This window comes from Rhea americana, unplaced genomic scaffold (assembly GCF_003343005.1).
Source record: "Rhea americana isolate MKP2758 unplaced genomic scaffold, rheAme1 scaffold_37, whole genome shotgun sequence".
Classification (NCBI taxonomy): Eukaryota; Metazoa; Chordata; class Aves; order Rheiformes; family Rheidae; genus Rhea; species Rhea americana.
The window spans coordinates 6182660-6207945 of record NW_028186501.1 but is presented as its reverse complement, the minus strand read 5'-3'; the positions used below and the strand labels follow the sequence as shown (position 1 = coordinate 6207945).

Sequence of the window (25286 nt, the reverse complement as noted above, 5' to 3'; positions counted from 1 at the left end):
TTTTTTTTTTAAGGTTATTACTTCAGTTTCAATTCACATATTTGGCAAGGAGGGGAACTACACATGAATAACACTATACACTTTTAGCTCTGAAAGTGGGCACATTTTTAATTCTGTCTTCTGCAGACACTGATCTTCCATCACTGTAGTCTCTTTGTTACAGACCACTAATCCAGCTGTTGCCATTCASGTGAAGATGAACAAAGTTTTCTTTTGAAAGTCCATCATGTGGCTTATCTAGAAGGTCTGCAGACATACGTAAATATCAATTATCTTTAACTGCAAAAAATAGAATTCCTGAGGACTTAAAAYTTTTAGATTTCACTGAAAAGTCAGTGAAAACTAAATGACTCACTTCCTATTTTTGCCTTTCCTAACCCCTTAAACAAAACAAAACACAGTGAAATGCTTTAAAGAAAGTATTGTTACAAAGCTGTCTGAGTTAAGTGAAGTTCAGTTCCTGCTTCATGCAGATCTTGCATGGCATTGTTGGATTTTACTCTCCTTACCCTTCCCACCCCCACCCTTCTCAAGAGAAGGAAAAAAAAAAATCATATTTGAAATACTTAAAYAACAGGAGAATCGAAGCATAGAAATTGATTATTCCTGAATGTTCTAATTTGACCGTGGAACTATACATTTAAGACAAAAGTCTGGCTATCCAAAGTGGAAGATAATTTTAGAATAGGAAAAGCTGTATTATTTGCCTTCATGTTGAAAGGGATATTCATTTTCACGTAGTGATGCATTTTAAGACAGTTTCTTTGGTTATTTCTTCTCCTTTATATCAGATTTGTTCCTTTTTGGGGTAATGGTTTAAGAAATCTTTTTTGCCATTTTGCATTTCAAATGCATCATGCATTTGAAATACTTAAAAACAGCAGTAATGCCACTGTCTGCTGAAGGGTAAACTTTTATGATTAGCTGCCAATTATACCTTGCATTTCTCTAACATCTATCAGCAAGACATGGATTGCTTTACAAATGAACTAGTCAAGTTTTAGACATTTAAAATGCTAACATTAGGAAATACTATGTGTTGCTGTAGTTGGCATAACAAAAAGAAAAAAATGCATTTTATCCATTTAACAGCATATTGTGCAAAGTTCACAGAGCTATGTTACAAGTTCTGGTAGTGATAAGTGCTGAAGAATTCAGTGGTTGCTGAATGGAGCTGGATCCACAGAGTTCTCAGCGGCCATTTTGTGCATACATAAGGAAGTGTCTGATGCACAAAAATGTCTTCATTATCTGAAATTTTTGTCTAGAGGTTTACATCCTTTGTGGAACACCTACTAATATTTGGGTCCTCCCTGGTGAAGGAAGTCTTTATCCACTTCTGATCTTTCAAAGCATGTGCAGTTGTACTTGAATATTACAGTTTAATCTGGTAGGGTTCAGTAGAAAACCTATGTGAATAATTGTTCTTATATTTTTGTGTGATTAAATCCTAGTTTGTCCCAAGTGTATGGATTTTATTAGAAGAAAAGAAGCTTAAAGAACTTGATCTTCAAGTCCTTAAGATTTTATATTATCCAGTACAAAGGTACAGAGAAAGAACTAACACTTCAAAATCAAGTTACTGAACTTTGTCACTATTTCACTATTTAGTTATAAGATAAGACTCAACRAGAGAATTCAGACAAACCATTTAAGAGGAACAGCTGGTATGATGTGATAAGCTTATACAGGTATATAGTGCAACTATCAAGAATGATCTTGCTGTTATTACAGTAGCATYGCATATCAGTAAAGGATTACCTGCTTCAGTTGCAGAATTCCCTCCCTCCCATTCCTAGAAGCCTTAAATAATTCTTCCACTTGTGCATTGGAGTACATGAATGCCAACTGAGGAAAAGCATGATTAGTAGCAAAGGATAAGATGTTTCATTTAGGAACTCATTTAAACAGAAAAACTCCATAGAACTAAATTAATTCTCCCATTATACCGTAGCAATTAAGTCATTACACTTTTAAAGACAACAGTTTAAGTGTTACTGCACCCACAGTGCAGCTATCAGCTAACATCTTTTCCGATAAGCTCTAATCAAAGACCTTGCTTAAAAGCTTTAAATTATTTCCAATTGTGTCATTGCACCTGTATTAAGTCAAGGAAGTTACTACTTTATTTTAACCACAACTTTATGTTTCTTGATCCAAATGCACCAGCTAGTACTATCCTTGAGAAGAACGCTTTTTACTACTAAAAGAATCAACTACTTGAAACTCTCATTTCACAAGTCAGAATCCCTGAGAGAAAACAGAAATAATACTAGGTATAAGCATGCATTATTGTAGTAAAGCAAGATAAGACAAAGTAGAATACTGAAGAGAAAAATCTGTTAGAAATATTGACTTGGAATCAAAACAACAGCAACAGAATTCAGTATATATTGAAATCAGCTAATCAAGGCCAAATACTATCTGGATATATATTAAATGACACAATCTGAATGAAAGAGATTAGTAATTTACAATGGAGAGGAACAGTATAGCATATACATTTTACTACTCTATCACCTGCTCTTTAGAAAAAAGAGGAAAAAAAGCATTTTATAGAAACATAGTAAGTGGGAATATCAGAAAATAGGTAAAAACACAGTTACCAATTTTCCTTTCTGTGCTGTAATATAGCATTTGTCAATACTGTAAAAACAGAGGCAGCCAGTAGTCCCACTAGGTGACACTACAGCACTACTTTATTCATAGTATAGACTAGCATAGAGCAATATCACATTAACTGCAAATACTATGTTGTGAAAATACCTGGGAAACAGCAAGTAGCTCACATGGTGTCACCTTCCCAGCAGGTTCTGTAAATAGCAAGGTTTTTACCAATCTTAAAGTAAGCTGTAGATTTTGGAGATCTTTATGTAACCTTCTGTTGGGAAGGGAACTGAAGCAACAACATAGCTATACCTCGTTTAAAAAGCCTTACTATTCTAGAAATACCTTTTAAAAATTAAAAAAAAAATTAAATCTGAAAAATACCAAGCTAAGACACATACCTGAGCAACTCCCAGTGCTGCAGTTCCCCATGATATAAACTGTGCTAACAGAGGCCATTTTGGGAAAAGGAAGTAGTTGCCTGGTTAGCTTTTATAGGAGGTTCAAAGTTGTGACCAGTGAGCATATGTATAGGAATACTCTCTGTTGTAATTCTAGTTGTGCATGATTTCAGGGTCATTTACTAGTTCCCGAGTTTCACATGGAATTTTGAAATGGTCAGTATTTTACAAGAAATTTGGGTTGTTAAAGGTAGTTACATAATGTTGCAAGTCTTTTATAGGAATCAGGAAATTGGAAAGAACAATAAAATTTGGTCTAGTTTACAGACCAAATCAGAACACATGTGCTTGAATGGGATAATTTATGGTCTTAGATAACCCGTGTGTTTCTCCCCCTGCTCTGAGTCCTTGTTAAATACTATTTGAGGCAAACAGTTCTGACCTACAGTCTGAGAGAAGAGGTTCAGCTCTATAAATACATTTATAAAGTTAAAGAGTAAGTTACAAACAACTGTTTACAAATTAAAAAGAAAAATGCTAAGTTGACCTTGTCTTGAGGTTAATAAATCCACAAGCAAGAGCTCTAAGTGGTGGTTGAAGACTAAGTTACTTTCTATTTTTGTCTGTATTGGCTTGTAAATATCTAGCTTTTTTCAAATGAGCCTTTTGTGCTATATTTTTCATGGCTTGTCTGTTTCCTTTTCTTGTCTTTTACTAGGTTGACTTTTGTTACTATTGCATGCAGGCAATTTTGGATTAAGTATAATTTTGAAGATTTCATGAAAATGGTGTGAATTAATAACTGGATTGAGGCATGAAGGGTCAAAGGAATTGTGAATGTGATTAAAAACTGAATTCTAACAGGATGTGAATGCAAAAATCTTTGAAATATGATGCCACCGTTTCTGCTACTTAATGCAGTCTTCAGCTAACATGCATGAGAATACTTCTGTGACACTTAATTAGCTGAAGAAGGAACAGCTCATGCTGTTCCATTAATGTAATAGAAACATGTTGCAAATTACAGGCAAAAATATTATTAGAGATTAYATGATAAGCCAATGAAAATATATTCCCTAGACAAGTCTAAAAACACCTTTATGTCAAGCAAAAACAATGCTTATTTATATTTTTAAAAGAAAATATTTAAAGTTCCTTAGAAATTTAATCTATTATTCATGAAGGTTGAAAAAAGATGCAAACTTCTGCGTAAGAAGGAATTTTCCCCCAAAATAATATAGCATGATGTGCTTCAAAATAGCTTTAAAAATCTTGAGATATCATCACTTCATCTGTGGTGAGTGGTTCCCCAAATTTCTTCTGCCAACTGCCCTTTTGKCATCCAATGACATTTCCAGGTTTTTTTCCTTCCCCTTGTGGCCCAGGCCACCTCTCCCTTCCTGTCTACCACAAGTTTGTCTGTCCTCTTTCCAGCCTGTCCAGATACTCCATATTCCACCAAAAGGAGATTAGGAAGGATCAACAGCAGCAGAGCCTTTCTCCTGAAGCCACTGCAGCTCTCTTTCCTCTTTCTTCTCCGCTGGAGCATGATCATCCCTTCTCTGGCTCAACAGGCAAAAATGCTGCTGAATGGATGGTTCCCACTGCTTTCCCCATGATATTTTCCATCGTATTTTCCTACCATCTCAAATTGTGACTTAAGGTTTAAATGACAGGCCTCCACAGAAGACCTGCAGGGGCTAGGAGACCAGGTACTAGGCTACAGTGTCATTTTCTGAAAAGCTTTGTAATTTTATGGGTTCATTGAAAGCAATAGAAATATACTGAAAATTATTTTTGAGGTTACTAAGAAAAGTGTTTTTTTTTAAATAGAAACAGACTTGTTCCTCTCTCCTTTTCTTTCTTTCCTCAGAGCTTTTACCCTTGCTGAACTGCAACTGACAGCTGGTTTGCCACACTCAAGAATAACTCTGCAAATCTTTGATTCAATAGGGAATTGTATGGGGGAGAAAGGGAAAAATGAATCAGGTGTTTTACTGATGTGCAAAAGCACCTTGGTTATCTAAAGAGTTAAAGAGAAACATAAGCTTCTGGATAGTCAAGGTATGTAGCTCAGCTAGCTTATTTCTCCTATCAGTTCCCCTCACATTACAGGTTAGGCTGGTTTCTCTTAAGGTCTTTCCATGCTTCAGGGATAAGGTGGAAACTTGGCAGGTTAGATGTTAACAGCAGGATTCCTTCCTAGTTGCTTAGCTGTCTCTCACTGACAGCCCTTTAGATGTATCTGTGCTATCTGAACTGAAGAAATTAATCAAATGCAAGCATCTCACCTTTGAAACAGAACTGGAAGACTTAGGACACTAATGACTTGAGTGGTTTAGGCTAATCAAAGTTGGGCTGCTGCTGTGCTGTTGCTCTCCTTTTCCTCCAGCCATGTGTTCCCGTTTTGTTATATCAGCACACCACTTCCCATCTGACCCCTTGAAAAGCCTCTCCAAGTTTTTTTTTTTTTTTTTTTTTTTTTAAAAAAAAGGCAGGAAATTAAGATTGTAGCTCTATAGCAGCCTAAGGCAATCTAACTGCTGGCTGCCGTGTTGTTATCTCTTGCCTCCTGTTAAACCTACTTGTCCCCTTTCCCCCAGCTCCCTTGATCATTGGGTTGCTGAACCATTTCAGTGCACTGAGCTGGCAGAAGACTAATAGAACAGAAGTGAATAGTTTATATAGGGGCTTAATGCACTGGAACAGCTCATATGTATCATAAGAATTGCTTACTATATGTATGTCCTATTCAAATTCCATTTTTCTGCCTGCCCTTAGTTCTCCACAAAGACTCCACATGGCAGATTAGCAAAACAGATGACAGATTTACTACTGGAGTGCTTTGTCTTAAAAATCCTTCGTCCTATCTTTTGTCAGTCATAGGGACTCTTGGCATCACACCAGCAATAAATGCATAAGGAAAAAAAAGGACTAGAATTAAAAAGAGGAATCTTTGCCTTGATAAATCGTAAAAGTCTCTAGAAACTAATGGATKAGGGACTGTGTGTTAGAAGTGGCATCTTAGGTAGCTATCTTTAGATAAAGGAAAGATCTGAGTGTAAATTGAAAGTTTGTATGCCAAAAAGCAAAATCTCCCTCAAACCATCAAATGTTTATTCTTTAAAATTCATTATATTTAGATACTCAATTTGTATTATTATTCCTAACTCGTATTTTTAATATTGAATGCTAGCAGTGTTGTTATATGGATATATGTAACTTCCCTCCCTGAATCCTGAGAAGCAGAGCAACTAAGGAAACATTACAAGTTTTTCAGCTAGAAAAAAACGGAAGGGTCTAATAATGTCAAATATCTTTAGTGTGCTACAGGTGGCATTAACTACAAGTGCCTACAATGGTGAGTTTCTGTTGACATCTCACCTCATGTAATACAGGTGTTTCAAACTATCTCTCATGATAAATAGGGTTCCTTTTCCTACAGAAGACCTCCTTCTTAGGGGTGAACTTTAAAAGCACATAAAGATGAAAGTTATTGAATTTATCAAATGGTGAAAGAACCATAATTTATAATAACTAGGGTGGCCGTAAAGAAGAGTACTAATGACTTCAATGAAATAAAGTGGAGATCATTCATCTTTGTAGAYGAAGCTTGTTTGAATTTTTGAGCTGTGTGAAAGGGAAAGAGACCTTTAATTGAATTGCTGCTTTGTGCAAATGGAGAGACAAAGACACCTCCAGTAGATGGCTGTTTTGTTAACAGAGAACAATAATTGGCATCCAGCTGTTAAGACACAGTGTCTTGCCATCTTTCCTTTTCCTTTCTGTTCTATTAATTCCAAAAGATTTTACACATTGCACTGGCTGCTGCTCGGAACTATGGTATTAATAACTGTAGCAAAATACTCTAGTCCTGCATGTGAATAATCCCTCTTTTTAAAAAAACAAAACAAACACCAGATCCTTATCTGAAGATGACCCTATTCACTGATGCAAGGAGTAAAAATGCAAGATCTTAAAATAATAAAGGCTGAAGTTAAAACGGTTGCATTTTTTTTCTAATAAACATAAATCAAACATTCATTTTAAAAGCATAATAAGAGTAATAAAAAATCCTGTTATTCTCTGCCAATTACTGTTTCAGTCTGTGATCTTGTTAGATCTCATAAGCTCCTAACTCCAGTACTACCAGGATATGTTGGTATTGATCTCCCTTGAGTCAATGCTTTATAATGGTTTAGGGCATAGGGCCATCAGAGGCACAACATTTCAAATAGTACTGAGGGCCTAGTTTGATCTTTAACAATTTCAGGGTTGCCATATGCAGTCATTAAATAATGAAGGAAAAGAACCATGTTGTTTCAGAGTACTGTTCTGGTGTGTTACCAACACTGTCTTAGGACTCCTGCAGAAAGACAGTATTTCAGGTGCATTTCCAAATATTCCATGATGGCTCTTGTCAGTGTCTATTTCTAGGATGGGCAAATCTCAGTTTGAATATTAAGGTTTTCTTTGTTTCTGAAAAATCCACCAGCAGTTTCAGGTAGAGGAGAAAATCTGGATATGCTGCTGAAAAAGATGAGTAAATGAGACATAAATGCAGTTCATCATAGAATCGGTAAGGTTGGAAGGGATCTCTGGAGATCATCTAGTCCAACCCCCCTGCTCAAGCAGGGTCACCTAGAGCATGTTAGACAGGGTTGCATCCAGGCGGGCTTTGAATATCTCCAGAGAAGGAGCAACAAGGACCCCCTCTTACTGAAACCCAGGCTTGAACCAGGGACCTTTAGATCTTCATTCTCTCCTAGCTCTCCTAGCTRAGCTACCTCAGCCCCTATAAGCAGGTAGTTGCCTTTTAGTTGTAAATCAGAAAGTTGTTCAGGAGTTGCATGGTGTCAAAAAACAGTTTTGCTTTTGGGAGAAAATATGTTCATATGTAGGACAAATATGACAATTTAAAAACTTCGCAGTTTCATACCTAAGCCATGTTGCATTTTACTGATAAAGTGAAGTCTTATGGCTTGGGCACTGGAGAGTGATTTAGAAGATCTTTGTTCTGTTCTCAGATCTGTGATAGACTGTGTGTCCTAACTTTTATATTGCTTATGATTGAGAACTCTGTCTCAGTTTTCTTTCTTCAAAACCTTCATTTTGTCTACTTAGACTGTAAGCTCTTTAGAATGGGGACTTCTTACTTCATTACTAATGCATTTATCATGTCTGGCACAATCAGATGCTAATGTGGTTTGGATAAGTAGATATATATTTAATGTTACTATTAAAAAAATATTGTAAATTGTTACTGTTAAAATGGAGTGTTTTCAGTTAAGATTACCTCTATGTCTGTTCAGAGAAAAATTATTTCTCAGGGAAAGCTGTAAGTTTTCATTATCAAAAACAACTAAATTTACCACAGGCTTCTAGCTTCAGGTCATGGCATATCTTTGAAAACAAATTATCTTTGTTGTTATTTGTAGGGGCTGAGCTGCAAAATTCAAACATGGTTTTGAAATCACATAAGCATGATAAATCCCAAAATAAGAAAAAGGAGGAAAGGAAGGACACAAAAATTTTGTCCTCAACTGACTGGATCCAAGAGGGTTTTTTGAACATATTTTAATTTTCTTAGAGTGCAATTGTAGAGAACTGGGACTGTAAGGTAATAGACCAATGTTCTAGCTTTTTTTTTTTTCCTTTAAGACTTCTAGAACAGATTTCTACTTTTTATTTGACCATGACACTCTGTAGAGCTTCCTAGTTACCTGACTTCTATTTAAATTTCAAATTTACCTCAGAATTGGGGCAGTGAAATCTTTGATTTTACTTGTTATGTAAAGTTTTATCTGTAGAGCAGCTTTACCATCTCAACAGGTGCACTGAACACAAAGTCCAAAGGAAAATATCTGCTCTGTGGCCAGAGTGTCTCTGAAAGGTGTTAAACTTAGACTTGTGATAAATCAGAGGTAAAGCCCAGACCTTAAGGCTCTCAGACAGCAACTTTCTCAGTTCTGCTTTTTGTATTTATCTTCCTTCTTTATGTTCTCTAAATGAGTGTAGTTGATGGTGTCATGATTGCAGTGCTTTCTTAACTGAAATGTATTTTGCATCAGAAAGATGACCTTCACTGGCATTAATTAAAAATGTGATCCCTTCTTTTAGAGAAGGAAACAAAAAAACATAAGATGACCAAGTGATTTTAGATCTTACTAATCAAAATTTCATTCTCCACTAGTGAATAATTGATAGGAGGTCTGAAGTTGCATTCATTTATATTCATGAACAGAATATAAGATACAGAAAGCTGGTAAGAATTGGCTTTGGGTGAGTTTCCTCAGGATAGGGACCTTCTTCATGATCATAGATGTGAGGCTTTATGGTAACTTAAATTTTGTTCATTGTTTCTTTTATCCAGAAATCCAAGAAGACCTTTCTTGTCCAGGGCAAGCGTGTGAGAATAGATGCTTGTAGTGGAGTGTGATCAAATATAATATATATTGTTCTTAGAGACCATAGGAATCAGAGATGGAATCAGGACTGATGTAATGGTATTGATATAGTTGTAAGAAACAACCCTTTAATGATTTCCTGCATAGATTCATAGGGTTTCATCTTTTGGATTAGGTTTTGCATTATCTCTGAGTCAATACAGTACCTCCTAAAGTCCAAAAGGACAATGTCACTTCTTCCTACTCGTTTCCTTTGCCCCATTATCAGCAGCATAGTCCCCCCTTCATCTTCCTTGTGTGTTATTCTGATACTGATATGACGCTACCATGAGCTGGTTTATCTGACTAAATGAGCAGAAAAGTAACCCAGAAAATAAAACATCAATGTTTTTCTGCTAGCTTAGTGAGCTGAATCAGCTCACTGAAGGTCAGGTGAACGCCCAAATCAGTGCAGGAATGAAAGCTTGTAACTAGGAGAGGGGCTGTTGGAAGAGGAGGAGGTAGAAGTACCTTTCAGTGCCAGTGAACTGTTAGGTTGGCTCAGCCTTTGATAGGTGCTGTGAGTGTACACATGTGAAGGTGCAGTATTTATGTGTGAGTACAGCTTTTATGCTTCTCATTTCTTCCTTTGGTATGTTCAGTTCTCTCTGTTGACACTGACTCTGAGTAGTGTATTTTCTGAATCCAAACTTGATGTTGGCAGGAAAATTCACTACTGGTAATTGTAGAGTTAGGACTGCACAATAAATACACAAATAAAAAGTAACCTTTTCTCTCTGTGGGAAATTACAAACCAGTTTAGTTTTGGGGCAGAAATTTTTATTCTTAAAATCTTAAGGGCAGTCCTTTTTCCTTTTTAGTAAGTCTCTCCCCCTCACAATTTTTTAGACCTTTTGATTTTCCAATATGTATGAATTTTAAACCGTAAGTAAAATATTAATTAGTTGTAATTTTATAGTTTTWTGTCTCTGTTTTTAGAACACTATCAGCAGAGAAATCCAGTCTTTGTGGATCATGGAGGCTGGCAAGCATGTCTTCAATATTTACCTCAGATTGAGAAAGCAGCTTTCTATAGGCATCAATAACAATATGCTTTACTTTAGCATATACTTAATGTCATTGATCTGAGTGATCTTGGTTAGGGGATAAATTAGGCAGAATTTGTCCCTTAGCATACAACTTAAAAAATGGTTATCTGCAGAAATGCAGTATTTGCAGGTTCTTGATTAGCTCTCATTCTACTTAGCTGGTTACATCTGTTAATGAACAGTTTGATTTACATATCACTGTCTACCTGGGCATACTTGCCTTTTTCATTTCATAGAATGGTGAGGCTGGAAGGGACCCCTGGAGATCATCTAGTCCAACCCACAGCATAGCCTGTACAGGGATTGAACCCACAACCTTGACATTAGCAGCACCATGCTCCAACCAACTGAGCTAAACCTAACTCCCTATTTGATGCTGATGGCTTTATATCTCCTGTACTGTGTGAGTGTCTGAGGAAAAATCAATTGCTGTAAGGTGCACCACAGTACCCAAAATCTGCTACGACTCAGTAGCTTTTGAGTGGTCCTAAGCATTTGCTGACTAAGGTGTTATTTGTGAGATTGCAGTTCAACGGCTTTTATTTCATGAGAAAAATTAATACAGTGTTGTGGTAGTTTTTTATGGCTCCTTTTTATTTAGTATCTTTTCTCCTACCTGTCTCTTATCTTTCTGTTGCTTTGGACCAACCTAACACAATTTAAAACCACGGCCTTATTTTTGATATCTAAGAAGCTCTCATAAAACTATTTTCCTGAGGTATTTCTGACTAATATGCTGAATTATAAAGGATGAAAGAAAGAGTCTGACATGGTATTTTTTGATGATGATAGTAGGAAATATTAGTCACATCATAGCTGTTAATACTCCATTTCATATGAGAACATAAAACTCCGTTTGCCTTTGACTTTAGTTCATGTTTTTTTTCAGTAAGAAATAGGTACTATGCTTTTATACAAAGTAGCAGTTGTTCTTACTTCTGGGTTGAATTTTCATCTCTCAAAATTCCCAGGCCTCCCAGTCTTAAAAAAGGCAAAAATTATTTTCTACTGCTCACAAAAATATTATGTTGTAAAATAAACAAAATACTTTTTTTTACCTTTCTTGTTTAGCCTGATACATTCACTTTTTATCTTTATTTTGAAATGTTGTCATCAGACATGAGATTATTTTAAAAAGAGCAGAGTCTGCTACTAGCGCTGTATTTGCAAAGAAACTTATGAAACATGACTTAGGAAACTGTATTTTAATATAGCTCTGAGTATATAGTTCATTGCTGTCACTAAGACACACAGATTTAGCTTGACATAAATGTCAGAAAATATTATTCAGGTGCATAAGATACCAAAGATCACAGCTAACTGGTATGTTGAATTTTAATTAGCAAGGGGACCACAGAAAACCCAGAAGATTCTATGAACTAAGAAAATAACATGGACATTGTTTTTTCAGCTCTGAATATTTGTTACTGACTTCGATCTCCAGTGATAATCTCCAAAGAGTTGTGGTTCTGGCTCACTTAGAAAATGATTTTTGCCTTCAAACTTTGCCTGTCATTATTACCAAGTAACTCTGGAGTGAGTAGAACCTCATAAAGGCACGTTATTTTCCATTAGGAGAGCTAAAGATTAGGTGACAATTTGGCGTAAACCAAAGTTTGTTCCTTCTCTGGCAGCTCGGTTTACTTAGTGTTAAATACAATCTCTGCCTTGAAGGGCTATCTTGTTTGTTTTAGAATGTGCAGGTTTTGTGCAGGCCCCATTCTGTTTAGAAAATATCACAGTACTTGTTTTATGTATAATAAACAAATAGTTATGAAATGGATTAATACAGTATTCTTTGCCTGAGAGAAGACCACAATCCACGTCATACTTAATAGACACATCTGGCAACTGAAAAAAAACTCCCTTCTAGCTTTTCTTCTTTCATATTTGTTCTTGGCAGGATTATTTCTAATTAGCTTGTTCCTTTTCCTAATCTTAGGAAGGACACACACAGTGAACAAGCAGGCTTTGTGTCTCATCCATCTGAATTGAGGCTAATAAGCTGCAGATACTCTTGCTGTAATTGCAGCTAAATGTACATTTTTAAGAAGTCGACTTGCATGACCAGTTACATAACTTCCTTTTTTTATAAGAGGACATTATGAGAGCAATCTGTGAATGACTCTGCATTAAACCTCAAGTGATTTGGGCTTCTATTATGGCAAAGTTTAAGAGTTTATAGCGAGACCTTAAAAATACTGAGGCACTCGGAACTCTGAGCTGAGTTTAGTTTGTTTTTGAGACTGCCATGATAAATGTTGTCACATATTTATCTTGTAATTTTATTGGCAGCATATCGCCTGTGTTACTAAAAATTATTGGGATTCTAGATTTTTTTTTCTTTCTTCCAGACACTTTCAGTGTTCTGAAAACCACAGCTGGAGTCTTCTATCAGAGAACTTAGAAAATACGATTATTTTTATATGTAAAAGCAAACAAGCAAAGCAACTCTATGCCCATTTTCTCATTTCTAATTTGAATAAGTGAAAAGCATTACTGGTATTTTCTAGACTTATATCTACCAGCGTTAATGAATTTGTGGTTATTTTACCCAGTATACAGATTTCTGAAATGCTTCAGAAGAAATGTCTTATGGAACCTTTTTCATTTTTTACATAAAGACTTTGTAGGTGTGCGTCCTGTGAAGATGGATGTAGTAGGACACGTGATTAACACTTGCTGGATGCTGACAGTGTATGCTTGGAGACAAAGAGATCAGCCTGTGTTTATAGAAGTCAGTTATTTAACATTTTGATGGGATGTAGCCTACAAAACTTGATTGTTTTTTGATGCTTACCATGATGCAGGAGTGAGCATAGGATACTTCAGTCAATATTGAACAGGAATTTCCATGCAAAATTATCAGAAGTGGAGCTGATAAAAACTTGTAATTTTCAATCTAAAGGAAATTCTGAAATTTAATGTTTGTTTTCATTTTGAGATAGGAAGCAATGTGCTTTTAAAAGCAAATTCTTAATATAGTTGTGTTTAAACTGACACATTAGTGACAGAAGTTGTCTATGATAGCACAATATAACTTTTTCAATTACTGCTTTGCTATGTAGGAATTTGTTCTGGTGGCTTCTGGGCATCTTCTGATATGTAACTACATATCCTGTGCCCTTTGAGAAGCTAAGTAATGCCATTATTGTCAAACAGAGAGAACATTATGAATCCTGTTAGTTTGGTTTCCAAGACTTAGTAGCATGGTTGTAAATAGTCCTTTTAGGTTAGATTATTTACCACTTTTGCAATTTTCAGGTGTAAACACTGTTTAATGGCCAAATTTCTTTCTTTTCATTGCTGTGTTTTCAATGTTTGCAGTAAAAACGTGAGAGTATAAATCTTGGATTGTGACCCCACTATAGTAGGTCTCCTTTAAAACCAAAAGAAAATAGAACCTGTCACAGAACTCATATTCTCTTTGTGAAATTGTTCTGTACTGTAGCATCAGTTTGATAGAGAGTGGTCAATCAGACTGTTAGAGCTTAGCTGGATATAYAAGTTATCAACTTCTATCTGGTCCAGCTGTTTGCAAATCCTACTGAAAATTGTTGCCCCATAGCATATCTCTGATACACTGTCATTTGTACTAATCTGTAGCTTGGACATATGTCCAAGCACTTGCAGTTTGAATAAAGGTGGCTGAGCAAGTAGAAATGAGTACTAATGGTTTGCATTTCAGTCAGCTCAGGGCAAACATAGACTGGGTACTCCAGATGTCTCTAGAGAAGTCTGACATATCTATTAATGACTAACAGAAAGCTTTGTTAATTGTTTTCCAGTTAACTGGTTCCAGGAGATTCTGAAAGAAGATAAGAAATTATGTGTTGGAGACCTCAGCCATCTCCACTGCCAGGAAAAGGGGCAAGCAGAGAAATAAAAAAATAAGAGAATTGGTTCTTGAATAGATAATGAAATTGTAGGTTAAATACCTTTTGTGCTTTTGCACCTCTGGGTCAGTATTGTAGAGCAGTAATTTTATTTGGTAATATGTGGACCCCTAATTTTCTGTAGATTATTTTAAAGAATCAACAAAAACAAGCCTATTGTTGCTATGTTGGAACTCATTATCATCAGCTTCTACACTTCTGCTGTGAAATGTTCATATATGCAGAAAAAGCTGAAAATCATTGTAATTAATTGATATTGGTGGAAGTGGTATTAGTGGGAGGGGGAGTCAGAAGGAGGGGTGCATGAATCAGATAAAGAAGAGAATGAAGAGAAAGGAACAAGTAAATGGAACAGAAAGCTAGGAACAAGTATGAAAATGAGCTGGTAGGCCAAATCTGAGAAAATGCCAGAGGAAGAGTTGGTGTATGGAAATAGCATGTAGAGTGACTCTCTAACATTGTGCTGTTAAAATGGTCTAGATTACCAAAATAAAAAATACATATWAAAAAAAAAAAAAACAACCCAAAACCCAGAAAACCCAGTCATTGGTAGGCAGGGAATGCTTATGAAGTCTCTTATGCTTAAGAGAATGAAAGGAAGGTGAGGAACAGTAGGATGTCAGGTGTGTTCTCCAACTGTGTCTTTGGCATTGGAGTACATTATTTACAACAAACATGATCTTTTGGATTTTAGTCTGAAAGCTGCCCAGTATCGTCTATGTCATATTCTGTGCCATCAACACCTGAACACCTGTTTAGATATCCTTCAGCAGAAGTTGTGGCTCCTAACATCCCATGGAATTTGATGCTTCTGTCCTTAATATGCTGGCTTTGACTACTCAACTATATTTTTTCATGGTTCTTTTTTTCTTTTTTTCTTTTTTTTCTTTCTTTTTTCTTTTCTTTTCCTTTTTTTGCTACTGGCTGAGCTGAATGAGCTCACAGAGGGCTTAGAAATACAGATAGGCCAGTGCTCTTACAATGACTAATTTTCTTACAGTACTGCAGTAACTGTAGCACTTGCATTTTGCCAGCATTCCTGAACAATCTTTTAAAGGCACTTTTGGACTATGTAAGTCAGAGGTATAATTGATGGTGATCATCAAAGGAAAACGTACATCTGTGTTAATAGGTACGTGGGTTGTATGGAGAAGGTCCTCCTGCAGTTATTAGTGGGGCTTTTCTTGACTGTAGATGCAAACAACTTTCTATTTTTTATAGAATTAGTAAAGAATGTACCCGTTGTCCCATTGTGTTTTTTTTGTCCTCTTGACAATGAAGGCTTTCATGACGGTCAAACACCAATACTTTTATAACAGTAGAGAGAGATTATTCCCTATTGACCTTGGTAAATATCAAGATATTTTCATATTCTTCTATCAATCTCTTCTTGCTGTCAATCACATTATTGCTAGATTCACTACTATGCTTTCAGAACAGTATTTGTGGGAAAGCTATCTAAATATTTACTGATACTTGGTAGAATTAAAATAGATGAATTTTTCCAATATACTATCAATATGCGTCATCAGAAAGGCATAGTCTATGAAAGTAATCAGGAGAAAGCAATAGAGAAGGCTCAGAGACAGTTAATGCAACAGCAATATTTGGTTTAGGGCCAATGTATCACTGTTATAAATGAATGCAACTTCTTAGACTTACTGAATTTAAACTTACTTATACTAATGATTATGCTGGATTCTTGTGGTCAGATTCCAGCTAATGCCACTCTGTGTCACTCTGTGTGGAAATTGATAGACTCAGCCCTTGGGACAGGTCCTCAGTTCGAATCAACCAGCCTAAAACCCTGATTTCCCTGCAATGAGCAGTTGCGTCAGCTATGTAGTGGCCCATTTGTAGGCACTATGAACTGTCTGTTGCCCTGGCACTTCCTTTTCACAATGGCAACAAAAAGATACAGTGCTTTAAAATTAATCACAACAGCCTGCAAAAAAGCATTCCAGTAAATCACAAGCAGAGACTGAGCTATTATGTTTTATACAACTGTGTACATCATATTTGGTTGGCTGTACTATGTGTTAAGTAAACGAAGCACCAGAAAGTTCAGCTGTGTTTAAACTTCACCTGTTCATTCTTCTCCTTTCTTAAAGCTTCACTCTATTAAGAATCCATAAATAATTTAGGTAGACAGTTGGGAGTAGTGAAATGAGCCATTTCGTTCACACTTTTCAGGAGTTATTTCTGTTCGTGTGTGTAGCAGTGTAAGTTGTCTCTTTGAACTTAATTCGAGACATGCAATACATGCTTCTACAAGACTCTACAGAGGAAATGGCTGAGACATTACATGAATCAGAACCCTTCTCCTGACTTCATGTGGAGCACTGTACTTACTTGGCAATATCTAGCTGGAAACCAGAGCACCAAGGTTTGGTATGTTCTGCMGCGCTGAAAGTCTTGGCAATTGGTATAACTAATACTATTAATTTCATTCAACCATAATTTCTGTTTATAATATACTTTTTTAAAGTATTTGTCAAAATGTATATTAAGTGCCCTATAAATGTAAAAACTATTTAATTTTGCTTAAAAATGAAATAATGATTTGTCCATTGTGCTTCTCTTTCCCCTATGAACAGACATTTTGTGCAATGTTTTTATTTGCTATTCCAGGTATGAGAATACAACATGCACTTGACTGTTATTTCTTTTGAGGCTTAAATGATTTAAATCACAGTTTTGACAAAAGAAAATTGGTTACAAACCAGAGGTAAGTACAAGCCAAAAATAAATGGTGAAAGACATCTACCTTCCTTAGATTATGGGTTTTCTACTGGAGAGGGTAAAAAAGATTGCTGATCTTGCAGTCTCTAACCTGTGTTTGTCTATATTGGACTGCATTTGCTTATGTAGATTAAAATTATTTTGCAAAATTTTCCTTTTAAAGGAAATAATTTATTTCTTAAGTATTTCCTATGTAATCAGATAGTGTGACTTGTTTTAATGGTGAGAGATAGAAACAAGAAGAGAAAAGAAGCTAGATGTACCTACTTAGATGAAAGTCATTTCTAAGCCAATAGTTCAGATTAATTTATGATACATTTTTATCAGTAAACATTATTTAAATATTTTAAATAGCTCACTGTGGCACTTTACTGTAAACATTGTAATAAATTTAGTTCCTTTGGCAGTCATTGTTAATTCAACTGCACATTAATTCAGCTGTATTAATTAGGTAAGGGTCCATGAGAATGGAGTATGATATGTGTGGTGGTTCCCCAAACATGAACATATTCAGCATTTTTGAGCTATATACTGTGAATGTAGCTGTGTGTTTAGCTCCTGCCTTTGCATTTTTGGTGTGCTTCCTGGTGGTAAACATCCTTGGGGCTGCTGTTTTTTGAAAACCCAGTGCAGAGGCAGAGAATTATTGGTACATATGGATCACATATCATAGTCTGCCCTTTCTCTTCGTGAGACCCCTGGCCTTTCAGCCCCTGTGGAAGCGGTGGAACCAGCAGAGACCCACCGAGGTCTGGTGTGGTTTTCCTCTGTATTCTCTCTTGTGAGACCTGTACCTTTCATATAGCTCTTTGCACAGTGTAACCTGTGAAAAAGATCTACAAGGCTAGAAGTAGTCCGAAAGAATTTTAATTTCAGATTTAGAGAGGTTTTTACAACCTAATTCRCAATGTTACAGCACTAAATTCTTTTTTTACTTTTGCTTTAGCATCTAAGAGTTGATGATTGAGTTTGCGATGAATGCCCATCCTGAAAGAAGGAGATGCTAGCTACTGGGGTATTAGGTATCACTGAGCCAGCTCTGGCTATGAGAGACAATTTTGTCATCTTTACTTGGTTTTTCTAAATTTCACAGGAGGTTACCCTCCWTATATGTGTAGCACAAGTGATTTGTCTTGTACACATAAAGACCAGTCKCTGCCCTTACCTTCCCCTAACATTAATGGAAACACATATCTTAAAGAGGGGATTCCGGAAATACTTCTACCGACAGTGCTCTCCATTAACAAACCAGCATTGTCTCTCTCTCTCTCTTTTTTATTTCTCTCCCTGCTAATTGTATAGGAACCAAAATAGGGACTGAAAACATAGTGCACAGAGTTAAGTAGCACACATTGCCCATTGATCTGAATAATTTATATGCAAAATATATAAAAATCAGAATCCRTACTGATTGCAAAAGCCAATATGGTTAAGTAAAACAAGTATCAAAGTCAAAGGAAAAAGGAAGCCTTTAAGATGTAATTTCTGTGGTCCAGTGATGAATTGAAATTAAGAAAAAAAAAGGAGGAAATAAGTAATTAGGAGCAGAAAACTACTAGGTAACTTACAGCATATACTAAGAGAATAAATTTCCTAGTTCAATGTGGGACTGAACTAATGAAATACATAGGTAAGGAAATTATCTATCATCAGTTGCCATGAATAATTACAGCTTCACTGTGTATCTAGGCAGAAAAAGATGTTCATTAATATATTTTAAAGATTTTTTTTTTATATTAAAGCCCTCCCCAATGTAGCTGCATTTTGAAGGGATAACGCTTCATGTTTCAGGGTTGAGGTAGTGTCTGATAATAAGAGTTTAGAAGAAATTTTTCACAAGAAAATTTTATTTTGTGTCCATTGCAAACTGCCTAAAACATTTCTCCAAGCATCTATCATTTACAGTGTCAGAGAGGAGTACAGGATGAGGTAGAGCACAATTCTGGTCTAGTGTGGTAATTCCTACATCAGAGCATGGAGGATGAGCATGGAGAGATGATACCTAACTTTCATCTCTTTTTTTTCTTCCTTCTGTACAGCAGCTTTTCTACTATGCTGTTGAGTTGCAGGATCTTTCACAAATTTTAATGGGATAATGGAAACAAGGAAATGGATARTGTTTGTAGGAAAAGATGGATTTTTCAATGGAGCAGATTTTTAGACCCACATAGTTCTTATTTTCARGTCTTAATCTGAGCCATGTGATTTCAACTCCTTTCCATTTGGTTACTGTTAGAGACTCAAACTGGAATCACTACACAGAGAAATCATTTCTTATTTTGTCCTCCTCCTTTCTAGTAAATGYCAGTCTGGTTGTAGCAGCAACACTTGAATCTAGATATTTTCACTCTTTTCCCATTTGACTTAAATTAATAAGGGCCATCCGTGTGCAGGAGTATTTTTAGGTCTGTATATTTGTTCAGACAGAGGAAGAATATGTGCAAAAATGTAAGATGGTAGGGGACTAAAAAGGAAGAAGATTAATCTACCGCTCCAGCCTGTAGCTTGGGAAGTCTGTGTTATGTACTATCTCTGCCATATTTCCTGTGTCCTGGCATGTTCATTCACTGCTCTGGGCCTCMGTCTTTAATCTTTTTCTTTAAATCACAGAAATGCTTTAAAAATAAATGTCTGTGAAACATTTTTGTATGTTCATCAGTTCATCAGGTATCAGGATGGTCAGGGAGTATCACTGTTAAACAGTTATCTACATTGTAAACTTAAAAGTGATTCAATTCACGTTTCAGATACTCATATGCTAGGAGTGGAGAGGCATAGTATCTCCAGTATCAGTTAGTGCTGGAATTCAAGCTTTAAAAATAAGATTAGTGAGAAGTTTTTCAGTGATCATTTTTAATAATAGACTAGATTTTCAATTAATTTGACTACTGCTTGTTTTCTTTGAAGAATGTTTTGTCACAAAAAACTTTYATGTTTTGAGTAATTTTTAAATAAAATCAGTAACTTGTTTTTCAATTTAAAGTTAAACATTTCTGATGTGGTTTGGGTAAAATATTTCCATGTCAGTTCTGCTTTTCAGAGTGTCTATGTGTGATGCCAAAATATCTGTTGCTTCTGACTATATCAGCACACGAAATTTCTAGTTRTTAAGTCATATTTTCAGGTAACTTTGCAACATTCTTAGTCATACCCACTCCCTTTCTTTTTTACATATACAGATGTTTGTATTGTCTTCTGATTTAATACCTGCTGACATTCTCAGTTTTTACTGTTTTCTTGAGGAATTATGACTTACATTATGCCATAAAAAATAAACTTGAGAGATTTATGGTTTGATCATATSCATGCTGAACTCACTGTTAAAAGTCCTATTTGTTTCAAAGACAAAGCKTGTAGGTAATATAATTCCAAAATCTAATAAGAGAAACATTAGACATAAGACAAGTATTCTTCTTTGTACTTAGTTATATTTCAAAGATGTATTGGTCAAAAAGATTTTATAATTTATAGCCATCTCAAATCTCCTGTGAATAAACAGGAGCATAGTTTAATTAAAACAGCGTGCACTACTTTAAATCAAGGTCAACTCAATGTGTCATGTCAGCAGTCTTCCAGTACGTTCTATGTAAATTGGGTATTTATAATTATGTTTCAATTTTTACAGAGGTGCAGACATCAAATAAAATGCATTTTCACATCTGTATTTRTACTATTATGGTTTGGTACCCCTTGGAGCTTAAATTAAAATTTTGGAATAAAATATGGTTAGTACTTAGGGAAAGGTTAATTCTGTTCTCCAGTCCAGAAGTTGAAAGGCAGATGAATCTCTGGATATGTTTTCTCTTCCATATATGCATATTTTCATAAACCTRTACTTAAACACACTGAACACTTAATAAGCAACTTCCCTATCTGCCTTCCTTTCGTCTGACAGTGAAACCAAATAATTTTGAAATCCTTTTGACTGATGTACCAGAATATGTAGCTCATTCAAAGGACCAGCGTATAATTTTGGGACATGAGGAAATACAATGTTTAGTGCTCCCTCTTCTGGTTCTCACTGATAAATATTACTACAATGCGAACAGTATGTGTTGAAGCTGGTGTACAGAAAATGTGATTTGGCACCTCCAAGTGGCTCTCAGGAGATGGGTGCTTATAAATAATTGCACAAGAGTTGCACTAACTTAATTGTAGTTTATTTAAAGAACAGTGTAAAAGGTGAATACTTAGTCAGCTGGCCTCTAAGGAAGGGGAAATGGAGGGCATGTAACGGTATATTACATTTGGAAAGCCATAGAAACATGAATTTTCATTATAGGCTTTGTTTTCCTACTGCATAAAAATTAACTTTTATCTTCTCATTTCTTCTTTTTATTTCTTCTATATTTATAAAAGATTAGTGAGGTTATCTTACTAATAGGCTCTGACAGTCAACTTTTCCCTTCAAGAATAGATTATAGACCATTTTCTATCACCTTTAGTACTATAAATGTTTTTGAGGAATTGGCTGCTGGTGAAGAACCCCTTCAAAGTTCATCTTTATATGGTTTGCTAAAACCCATAAGTACATACTGAAAAAATAATCACGTACTATTTTAAATTTTTTCCTTATTGAATGCAGGAGCTGAAAGAGACATAGTAATGAGAAGTCAGAAGGGGGAGAAGTGGATCAATATATTGCTAAATTCTTATTGAAATTCYAATGCTTTGACTGTTCTGGGCAGTTTTATTTCTGCTTAACATTTGCTGAGTAAAAGTCATTGCCCTAGAGATGCAAGATTTATTGACACACAGAGATGAAAATGATTAGCTAAAAGGTTTCTGYGCAAAGAGAATCAAAATCAGCTAAAACACTACAGGGTGGCTTATATATAGGAGGCTGAGCTATTTCAAAAAAGTTATTAATTTTCAAATCTAGAAGCTTAGTGTGTTGGTATTATACCAATTTTTTATCATTTACTTCTTTCATAGAAAGACTAAAATTCTCAAAAAGGTTTTTATTTATGCMTATGAAGATATATACACACACCCATTTTGTTTGTTAGAGTTCATAAAGGCATTATTATCTTTTCATTTTCTAATTAAAAATAAATGCATTTTTATTTATTTGCAGATTCCGGCTTTTCAYGAGTTGTTTTTATGAGATGATCTTGCAATCCCGATACAGGTAAATTCCATAGCAGTATATTCTAATTCATTAGGAATCATACTCAGAGAGAATAATTTTCCATTTGATTTCACTTGCCACAAGCTATTTGTATTGGTACATTGTATCTAGCCTTTCAAAAACRTCTGATTTGGCTCACAGTGCATATGAACCTGCCAGAAGTACTAGGCAGAGCTACTGCTTTTTGACCTGTTGGCGAAAAAAGGTTATGTTTTCAGACTCGACTTCTTTTTGACTTTGTACACACGGAGTAGAGCTAAGCCTGGRAAAGTTTAGTTGTCAGACATGCCAAAGTGAAATACAGTGTATGCTGGTGCTGTGAGAAGTCAAAAATAAGGAAAAAATCGTTCTCTAGCTAAGTGTCATTCAGAAGAATTTACTAATCTTGTTATTGCTCCTTACAATTCCAGACGATTCCACTACACTTTTATGATGAACTCCAGCGGGCTACATGTTTATTCCCTTYGTCTGGTTGCTGAGTGGACGGTCATGCTCACAGGTTGTCTAGAAGGAAACTTGTGGAAACTTGAGCAGAACACACAGCGCGCTGTATTCGTGCCCTGGCATGCCAACAAAAATGCCCTGAGCGGCCTCCTCTTGTCACAGAGGCTGCGATAGCCCAGAGGGTAATGGAGGCTGTGTTAGTGTTGAATAGAGTCCTGATCATCCTCAGAGTCCGAACTGGGTTTCAGAAGGGAGACATCTCACTACTCAACTTGTCATGACCAGAGTATAGGGCTTCATGCATCTTACCATTTCTCTTTCTTAAATCTGGAATATTCTAAGCAAAACCAACTAAATCAAAAAGATTAAATACAATTTACCATTCAGAGAAAATAAGATGAGAGATTACTGAACATCAGACAAAGCTGGAAGTATTGAATTATGTATATTGTTGCAGGAAATGTATGAAATTTAATTTTAGGTTTCATACAGGTTTTAAAGCTCTGAGCAGGTTTTATTTTCAAATAGAAATGATTAAATATAATTTCTCAATACTTTTACATGATTAATGTAACAGGCTGATCTTTCTTTGAGTACATCATAAATACCATCCACACTGRTGTGCTATATATGGAGAGTTTTATTGCTGCAGCACTTTATGAAATTATTCTTTGGGAAATTATAGATAGTCAATGAATAATTCAAGGGAAGGAATAAAACAAAATCTAATAAAATCTGTGTATGATTGAACTTTGACATTATTACAGTAATGTGTATATACAAACGTCCCTGTTATTCTGGAGGAAGGATTCAAGTTGAGCTTGATTTTTGAAAGAGGAGATCTTTTCCCACTTCACTTTTCTGATAAGAAAAGTGACAATTATTTACTAGTTGCTAGCCTGAACACAAATAGTACTTGCATCTATTTCCAGAAAAATAAAAGATAAATTGTTGAGCAAATATTAGATTTTTAGTAGTGATTCCAATCTTTATCTATTTCTGAGAGTCTGAAAATAATTCATATAAGTTTAATAGGAAAAATTTAATAGGACTGCATGAATTTATGCCAGCTGGTAGTCTAGTCATTCACTTCAGTGGTTTATTTAGTTTGGTTTATAGACTAGTCCAGGTCTTTMCTTTAAAAATTTAATCGTAAAACATGAAAAGAAAAAGGTGAGTTTGGTGGCTTGATGACCACCATGGAGCTGCCCTCAGATGAAGTTAGAAGTTCCTCCATTGAAAATAGTTGATGTATTATTTAAAAAATAAAAATGTTAGAGTTCTGTAACAAACCAGGAGTCAATTCCAAAAACGTGGTTATGATTTTTCCAGGCAAATGAGAATACAACTTACCTGATTTTTCACCATTCCCTTTTTTGGCTTTTTCTAATAGAAGAAAAACAGAAAAAAAAGTTTGCTCTTACTCTCATTTACATTAATTTTAGAGTATTTTTGTGACTACTGATAATTTCACAAATATGGAAATTTATAAGTGCTTGAGAATTGACTTGCAGTAAATGTTATTGTTTCCCCTGTTCAGTTTGGGAATGTGCATGTTAATTTATTTCTTTTAGCTTGCAAATTAATGTTTATTTCAGTAAACTGAGGAAATTGTTATGATTATTATGAAAGGACGTAGTACATATGTAAATGAAATGCAGTGAAACAGAAGGAAGGAACTAGTTTGCTGTTGGAAGTTGAGACTAAGTTATCTTGGCCAAAGCTTCTAGGTGAAAATTATTTCATAAATCAGACTTCTACTTCTCCTAATCTTAATAAATTCTTGTATTGCAAGTTTGTGTGATGGAAACTAATAAGGAACACCGGTATTAGTTTAATCACAGTCACCGTATTTATTACTGAAACAGTTTGAATTCCAAGAAGTTTAACATGGGTCACCTATTTTTAAGGAATCTAGGAAAACAGTAGTTGTCCGTGTTGTCCATGAGTGATGACTGGATGGTTTAAGACTTCTTTCTGCAACAAAAATTGGTCTGTTGTGTAGTCCAGACCTTCCTTTGTCTGCAAAGGAGCATAGAGTCCTTAAAGAATTTTCATTGGTTTCTCCATTGTGTTGGGATAAGCAGCAAGAAACAGTGAATACAGGTTATTTATGAGGCAATGCTACATTTGGATCTGCGTCAATTTAAAAGAGCAAAGCTATGTGATCATATCAAATTCAGTAGCATTGATAGCAGGTTTGAATAAGATTGATACTCTTCATAGAGACCAGCAGTTATGTATTGAAAAGATATTAAAGATATTTTTAATTAAAGAATGACGAATGAATGGATCAGGGTCTTGAACATTTGAGAATACTATATGTAACTTATGTTTTCTTCCTGTGTTTTCCTAATTTGCAGGAGGGAAACTGAGGCAGGGAAATTCTAGACGTTAGTTTGTGAGAGAGTCACTTACCAGGAAGCTGGAAATTCAGGTTTCCTTTGCTCTGCCACCTAATGTGTCATTTCTCTGAGTAAAAGTAATTTAAGTACTGAGAAAAGACTTAATTAGGCATCTCTCTCAAAATGTTTAAAAAGGCTCTTGAGATGTTGGTAGGTAATGAGAGG

At 35.4% G+C, this 25286-nt stretch overlaps 1 long non-coding RNA gene across 2 annotated transcripts in view; it reads left to right on the top strand.

The window, feature by feature from the left end:
- LOC146591556 (uncharacterized) overlaps positions 1 to 23889 on the top strand; it is a 29061-nt gene extending 5172 nt beyond the window's left edge. Inside the window, exons 2-4 of one of the 2 annotated variants that reach the window (XR_014896793.1) lie at positions 17031 to 17127; positions 22219 to 22272; positions 22683 to 23889. This is a non-coding gene — a long non-coding RNA (uncharacterized LOC146591556). The remainder of the gene's footprint in view (positions 1 to 17030; positions 17128 to 22218; positions 22273 to 22682) is intronic. The other variant, XR_014896794.1, reaches the window with a different exon arrangement.
- The last annotated feature ends 1397 nt before the right edge of the window (positions 23890 to 25286 follow it).